The sequence below is a fragment of the Coptis chinensis genome, chromosome 1 (genome assembly GCF_015680905.1).
Source record: "Coptis chinensis isolate HL-2020 chromosome 1, ASM1568090v1, whole genome shotgun sequence".
Lineage (NCBI taxonomy): Eukaryota > Viridiplantae > Streptophyta > Magnoliopsida > Ranunculales > Ranunculaceae > Coptis > Coptis chinensis.
In genome coordinates this window covers 42,790,100-42,798,378 of record NC_141456.1, presented here as the reverse complement: position 1 = coordinate 42,798,378, position 8,279 = coordinate 42,790,100, and the positions used below count along the sequence as shown (strand labels likewise).

The following is an 8,279-nucleotide window of genomic DNA, read 5'->3' as shown; positions in this document are numbered from 1 at the left end:
AAAGAAAGAGATTCTGATTACCGCACCAAGCATAGTTCAAGGATTGTGCCTAACGATGCTTTCCTCCTTATGCATGCCGCGAAGGTCTAAACGATCTCAATATTCAATAAATTTAAGGAGCAACTAGAAAAGGCAAAGATGGAGTACAAAATTGATAGGGAACAGATTGACAGGTATGGAACCGGAAGCTACATGGTGAAATGGAGAGACCCGCTGAAAAAGTCTATTTGGAGAGTGAGTTTCGATAGAGGAACCTTAGAGGGAGACTACGAATGCAAGTACTTTCAGTTTATGGGGTTGCTTTGTGGTCATATCTTAAAGGTTTTTATGCGTTACGAGATTGAAGAGATTCCAAGCCATTTTAGATTGACGCGGTGGATGCAAAAGGCTAACACTTATAGAGCGGAGTTTCGTATTGGATTTGTGGTTGGGAATGTCTCAAATGAACCTTTGAGAGTGGCTCATTCTATCAAGGTTGCTTCTCAAGTGGCTTACGATGCGTCGCATACTTTTGAGGGTTATTCATATTTTATTGAAAAGATTGGTGAAATGGCTATTGGAATTTCAAAGTTTAATGAAACTTCCTACGAAGGAGACGCAGATGATGAAGAGCCTCCAGTTGCAGAGCCTTCGATACCTTCGGTTAATACATCACATGTTTTTTTTATTTGAATGTTTAATTTGATATTAATTTAGTGTTTAATTCGGTGTTTAATTTGATATAAATATTTATTTTAATTCGGTCTTTATTTAAGCTATTGATTTTGAATCCCAACATTTTTCAAACAAAAGGGAGGGGGAAGAAGAAAGCGGATAGATGGAAATCCTCCAGAGAGATAGCCATAAACAATGAGATAGCCGTAAACAATTCAGGAAGAAAGTGTCACAGATGTGGACAGATTGCTAACCATGACTCGAGAAATTGTCCGGAGAAAAATAATACGTAATTTGTGAAATGTAAGTATAGCTTTATTCAAAACTAGTTCTAATGATATTTTATCTGCGCGTCGAATATTTGATTCTATATCCAAGGCCGAATATTTTATCCGTGGTTTGGGGTTGTGTTCTATTGCATCATTATGTCCATTGGATAGTATCTAATGTTGCCTTCTAGGCTCTAGATAGGAAACAAGCACTTCTGTTAGTGATGTCCAGTTTCTTATATTTCATATCAGGTTCTTCCTTGCTTAAGTGTTTTTGAGTATATTTTCATCTTTTTATTCATATCATCTCGTATTATGAATTCTAAGTTTGTTTTGATTTTTTTTTTATACATATGACACATTCCATCTCCTAATTTAATTATTCTATAAGTTTTCTTTAAGTGCACTCTTTTGGACATTGAGCCTAAAAGCTGTTATGCATTCTTTTAGTCATTGAATGGGATTGATTTACTTTGTATTTAGATGGCTCACCCAGAAGCATAGCCAGTTCTCACTCTAGGGAGCTTAAACCCAATCATTGTTGGTCTGTCACTTGTTTGATCTGTGACATGAGTGCTTTGCTAATCACTGGTTTACCAGTACACTTTGAATGGGGGCATATCTTCTTTTTTTGCTAGTGATATTTTAAGTTGCCACATTTCTACCAAATGTTGGAAGGTTAGTTAATGTTTTTTTATTACCTCATGACATGTTCTGACAGGAGCAATGTTCTGATTGTTCTGATTACCTCATGACATGTTCTGACAGGAGCAATGCTTATTAAGAAGAAGATTAATGTTTTCTGCCAAATCGTTTTAAGTTGCTTGATTGTTTGTTGCAGGAGCAATGTTCTGACAGAAGACTTGAGCAATGTTCTGACAGAAGACTTCCATTTTTTGAAGAGTTGGGTCGTTCTTGCCGAAATTGTGACGAAGAGGCATTTGCTATTGCAGAATTCCTGCCTTAGTTGCGTTTTCTTCGTCTTGTTGAATGCACACTGACAGACAGTGGCTTACAAGCTGTCCTCGATGGATGTCCCCAACTTGAATATATTGTTCTTCGAAACTGTTTCAACATCAATCTTGGGGGGAATTTGTCCAAGAGATGTGTACTAAGGTCTTCTTGCTACAAAGTTTGTAGAGATTTTCTGTTTTTGTAGCAATCCCAGGTGACTTTGTAGCAAATCTCGATTTTCTGTTTTTGCCGACATAAGAAAATGCAAATTTCATTACACTTCCCTTTCAGCTATTTCTTTATCAGGAGAATATAAGGTACCCCCAAGGTAGATTAGTTTTTCGGTTTCTTCCATTTTGCAAAATATTGGACTTAGCTGTGATTGTTATTTGCATTTTGTTAGTTAAAATAGTTAAGAGAACTTTGTTTTCTGATCATGTTGAACGATTTATTCCCAGGGGATGCCAAGTCTTGTGGAAGGGAGTGTAATTAATAGCGAGGGTAGGATTCAAGGTGGGATAGCAATAGCTAGAACCAATTTATACACTCTTTGATTCCTTTTGCCTCACAACTTTGCCCAGAAAATCGAGTTGCCTCACAAATACCTGAAGACAAGCCAAAAGAGTGAAAATAACTAAATAAGCCACTTATAGTTTTATACTGAAAGGCACACTTGATACATGAAATTCATAATATATGAAATTTCTATTTCTCACTCCTGAGTATAAATAAGTACAGCCACAAGACAAATACATGAAAAACTTCAGCTCATCAACCTTATTTATAATCAAGCACAATTGGAATTTGAGCACAATTTTTTCATGTTCACCCAGGTTTAGTTTTTCTTCCAAGATCGTCTTCATAATCTACTTCTTCTTCAACAATCGTGATCTTGATATTGTTGATACTCTGAGACAAGATCATTCATGTTACATTCAGCCTCAAGAATTCCATCTCATTCATTCCTTCGACAAGATTGTACCAATGCAAGAAGACCTTCCTACTTAAACATAATCAGAATTTTTGCACATAACTCGTAATCGCGTGAAAGAAGCTCAATTTAAGATTACACATAATAAATTCAAACTACTAACCAAATACACATACTAAATTCACACACACATGCCAAATTCTCTGACAGAGTTCAAATACACATACCAAATCCTTCCAAGATTTATACATACTAAATTCAAACTACTAACCAAATACACCTGAATTTCCCGAAAATACAGTTCCAAAGCCCCGAGTCTAACTGATGGTTACCTCCATAGCAACATCATTCAAAGCAGAAACTACATCCAAAGCAACTTAGGATAACTCATCATTGACAACGCCACACGACATCCAAAGCAACTTAAGCCAATAACACATTAACCAGCCACTTGATAATACACAAAACCACTAAGAGAAGACAGACCAACAACAACTTAAATATTAACATTCCGATTGAGTGAATTTCCGAATCAGTCGTTATCCTCCTTGTGCAAATAGAAGCTCGACTCTCAGTTGGGGAAAATGTTGGAGCTCGACTCTCAGTTATATTCAACGACGACGAGCTTCCACAATTATTTTCTTCATCCGCCCACTTAAAATACCTACATTTCTTATCCTTAGGCAAACGTTTGTCATTTTTTTCGCAAACACAGAAAGATCGTCTAGGATTCATTTGGGTGTTCGAGACTCTATTAAAAACTGAACTTCCACAATAAGGGCACCTCATTTATAGATCGAATTTCACTGTATAAGGAAAAAATTAAAAAATATCAAAATATGCAAATGTAAAATCACCTAAATATGTAATAACTATGGAACCCTAAAACAATAACATTAAAAAACAAATGAACAAACAAAAGTTAAATAGAAGAAAATCCTAATTAATTCTGACAGAGTTCACCGAATATGCTAGTTCACTGAACTCTGACAGAGTTCACCGAATATGCTACTTCACCGAACTCTCACAGAATTTAAAACTCTGACAGAGTTCACCGAATATGCTAGTTCACCGAACTCTGACAGAGTTCACCAAATATGCAGCTAGTTCAAAACTTTGACATAGTTCACGAATATGCTAGTTCAAAACTCTGACAAAGTTTAAAACTCTGACAGAGTTCACCGAATATGCTAGTCAAAACTCTGACAGAGTTCACTGAATATGCTAGTTCACCGAACTCTGACAGAGTTCACCGAATATGCTAGTTCACCGAACTCTGACAGAGTTCAAAACTCTGATAGAATACGACATGAAGAATACGACAGAGTTCAAACTAATTAAATACCATTCAAACTTCAACGAAAATACAATTAAAGCTAATTAAATACCATTAAAGCATGAAGAATACGACAACGAAAATACCATTCAAACCCTTCAAGGAAATTTGCAAAATTATTACATGTACCCAATTTGAATAAATTCACTACACAGAAGGTTACCCAATTTGAATCAAGTTCATACACGCGGTTGTCTAATGTTTTCTTCAATACAGAAACTTGTAGTTATCAAGGCAAATCAAATCCAAGAGACGTTACAATATAAACAACATATAAGAGAGAGAGAGAGAGAGAAGCCAATTTCGCGCTTTAAACAACAATATAAACAACATCCAAGAATGAAGTTTACTAGGTTTATTTCAAACGAATCCAAGCTAATTAAACAACAAATCAAACGAATTAAAAGTGGAAAAATACCTTAATCCAGAAGTTTGGTACGGTTTGGAGAAGAAGAAGCCGAGAGAGAACAAAATTTCGCGTTTTTGGTGATTTTCGTTTTTTTTTTATTTTAAAATAACGCGAAATTTTGAAATATCGGTTTTATCAGTGAATTAGATCATCAGATCTTGAGGCGAGATCGGACGGCTGAGAAAAAGTGTGAGATTAGAGTGGCAGTATAAGAGTGGAAGTATAGCCAATATATATATATACATTTTTGCTCTTATGCGGACTTCTAAATTGCGGACTTGAACGGACTCCACTAAAAAAGAAAACTCACATGTTACTCTCTCTCTCCTATCGGACTTCTCATAAAAATCAGAAATTTTCATCTGAAGTGTAAATTAAACAGAAAAACAAATGTTCATAAGACCTATCTAGAAAAATTCGAAAAGTTACAAATCCTAATACTATGATTTGCGAGGAGGAACAACCATTTGGACTTGAGAGCACTCTCGAACCGCAAGATCTTCTCTACTATATGAAATGTTAAAATAGTCGTCTCTCTCACAATGAAGGCCTGAAACATTCGACTAACAAGCAAAATGATTTTAGCCATTATCCAAAAGCCATCTATTAAGCCCTAAAAATAACATCTATTCATCCGAATTCAAGTCCAATGGTTTCTTGACATTTTCCCTTTTGGCTGCAATTCTGAGGACTTGTAACTTATCTTCCTGCGTCTTGAAGTTTCGATTCCACACACTTTTTCAATTTCTCCAACGAAAAAAGTGTATTCAGGACGGAGGGACTCAATAGAACCAGCAGACCATACGGTAAACGCAAGCAAGTATTATGATCGACTTTAACAGAATACGGTTTCTTGAACCGCATTTTAACCTCATGTTTACGTAGCAAAGTGAAGCAAAGCTTCGCCAGCTTGCTCCTCACCTATCAAGGTTGCTTCTGAAGTCCAACCTGCTTTCGGTGAACGTATGTCTTGATATAAGCAGGCACATCGTAGTTGATTAAAGTTCTCACTCCTTCAACGCCCATCCCACATTATTATATATGGTAGATGACATATTTAGCATGACAACAAACGTAATCATCATAGCATCGAGGCCACAAGCACTCAGATATCCCCGTCCGCGGAACTCCTTTAATGTCTTTCTTCAGATAGACCGACGTTGGAGGCCGAATACTTCTTTATCTTAAATTCTAACCCACCAAAACATTTTAGTAAGATAATCGAGCGATGGGTTGATTCTACAGACGATGTGAAAACTATGCATTTCTCCCCTTTTAAATCTTGTAAAAGGGCAATCAAACACAATGGTTTGAGCTTTGATTCACATATCAGTTTATAATATTTTAGCTTTTCCGGTAACTGATAACGCTGAGACCCAGTTGTTAAGAACAAAGGATGGTGCAGATCAAGCTAAGAAAGCTTGCTAGGATCATGAGTTAGTGTAGCAGACAGAAGCATCTTCACAACTCTTGGATAAGTCTTACCCTTACATCCCCTTTCAACACCAGATTTCCTTGTGGTTTTCAAACTCCCAAACATCTTGGCATGGGAAAAAATGTCTTCCTTATCCAATTGTGTCAACTGAAGCACAGTAGGCAACCAAGACTGGTATGCCTCTCTGAGTAACCGGTTTGTTTCATCAACTACAACATAATGAAGATGCTCAAGAGTGAACCCTTTGTGGTATTAATGTGGTCCATCAGCCTTCCAGGAGTTTCCATTAAGATATCCACCGAGCTCAGAACTCAACTCCCTCGTTCTTCTAGATCATAACAAACACCCGCCTCCGGTTTGGGTCTCTTAATAAGCTCTGAGATCTCATCCGCAATACAAGTTTGACCAACAGCTAAAACCAACCGATAATCCAAATGCAAGTGCGATAGAAGCAAAGACTTGTTTAACCGCAAAGCCAAATCACGAGAAGTAGGCAAAGACCACTAAAGCATTATACATTTCATCAACGAGTGGAAAGCATCTGAACTATAGGCAAAGCATATGCTAAAGTTTTCCCACTTCCGTTGGCAAATTTATACATAGGTCTCGGTCAAAGGCACCAAGTCCAATGGTTTCTTGCCATGTCGCAACCTGAATCGGAAGAGTGAATCAAAACCCATTCTTTCCAAAGCCTCCTCCAAGAATCAATTTTGCAAGGAATTAACGACACTAACGATGAATATACATATATTTGGATGACATTTGTGTGAAGGGATCACTAGTTAGGCTTTTAGTGGTGTTTTCTCATACTGATCGCTATTATGAATATTGAATGGCAGCACGCGAAGAGATTTTATGGTGAGAGAGATAGTTATTTAGACTCGTTGGGTCCCATTTGCTATACACGTAAGAAAAAAATTTCTGATTTTTATGAGAAGTACGAGAGGAGAGAGAGAGAGTAACACATGAGTTTTCTTTTTTAGTGGAGTCCGTTCAAGTCCGCAATTTAGAAGTCTGCATAAGAGCAAAACTATATATATATATATATATATTTTTTTTATAATAAAAATAATCTACTTAACCAGACCGGACTTGGGCCAGCATGTTCAATCCGGACTTCACTAGTTCACCCTATGCAGCAATATTCCGACAAAAACATATTCTGATGGATTTAACTTGAATTTCCTATACTTGGGGTGCTAGCAGGCATGGTTCTACTATACTAACGTTGCATATATTCCACTTACTAAATGACATACTTTTAGTGGCTCCCAAAATCGACAAGTAGCGCATAAGATCAATCATCAACAAGAGCTATAACATTAGAGATCGTTCATTTCTGACGACAAGGTATATCGCGGGACCAAGGGCTTGGACCTTTTAATGTGAAACACCTATCAAGGCTGTTTTGATGACTTCTGAATGTATTGAAGATGAGTAGCATGTAGCAATATTTGAACAAAACATCCAAGGAAGCTTGTATGGGCCTTGCGGATGATCCACGAAGGAGTGAGGCTGAGGCGCATGAATGGGTTTAGAAGTTTCCACAAAACAAATTAAAGTCCCCACTAAAGGAAAAAGGCTTAGGCCTTAGATTTTTCCTTTTTTGGTTTTTTCTTCTCTACCACATATGGCCCAGCCGCCCAGCCTCCCATCAAGATGTCTAGAAGCTGGGAAGAAGGTGTTTAGTATACACAATTTTAAAGCAATCAAATCTACACAACAAGCACAAGATCTTTTGGATCACAACAAGAATGGAACATTATTGGGTATGGTATATTGCATGAAAATGAAGAATAAAATCACAGAGGATCCGTTTGAATACATGCATACTAAGTAGGTATGCTTCAATTTTTATAAAGGCATAGGACAGAGTCAATGGGATCCAGATCTTACAACTTTATAAGATCATCATAATAAAAATAAATAAATAAAAAATAAATAAATAAAATAAAATATATATATATATATATATATATATATATATATATATATATATATATATATAGTTTTGTTTCTAGTCGGGGACTTGGGATAAAAAACTTCCGGACCAAACAAATTCACGTGACTTTTTTTCTCTCTCCTTTCTCTCCACTTTTTTCTCCAACCCCACTCTTTCTCTCTCCTCTCTCTCTCTACTTTATTGATTTTCTTTGACCCCACACACTCTCTTTCTCTCTCTCCTCTCTCCACTTTATCAAACAATTTCACGTACTTTTTTTCTCTCTCCTTTCTCTCCACTTTTTTCTCCAACCCCACCTTTTCTCTATCATCTCTCTTTACTTTATTGA

General features: G+C 36.6%; 1 pseudogene; it reads right to left on the bottom strand.

Annotated features, from left to right (window-relative positions):
* Positions 1-5,477: 5,477 nt before the first annotated feature.
* LOC147524113 (DEAD-box ATP-dependent RNA helicase 1 pseudogene) lies at positions 5,478-6,645 on the bottom strand (annotated as a pseudogene).
* Between the last annotated feature and the right edge of the window lie 1,634 nt (positions 6,646-8,279).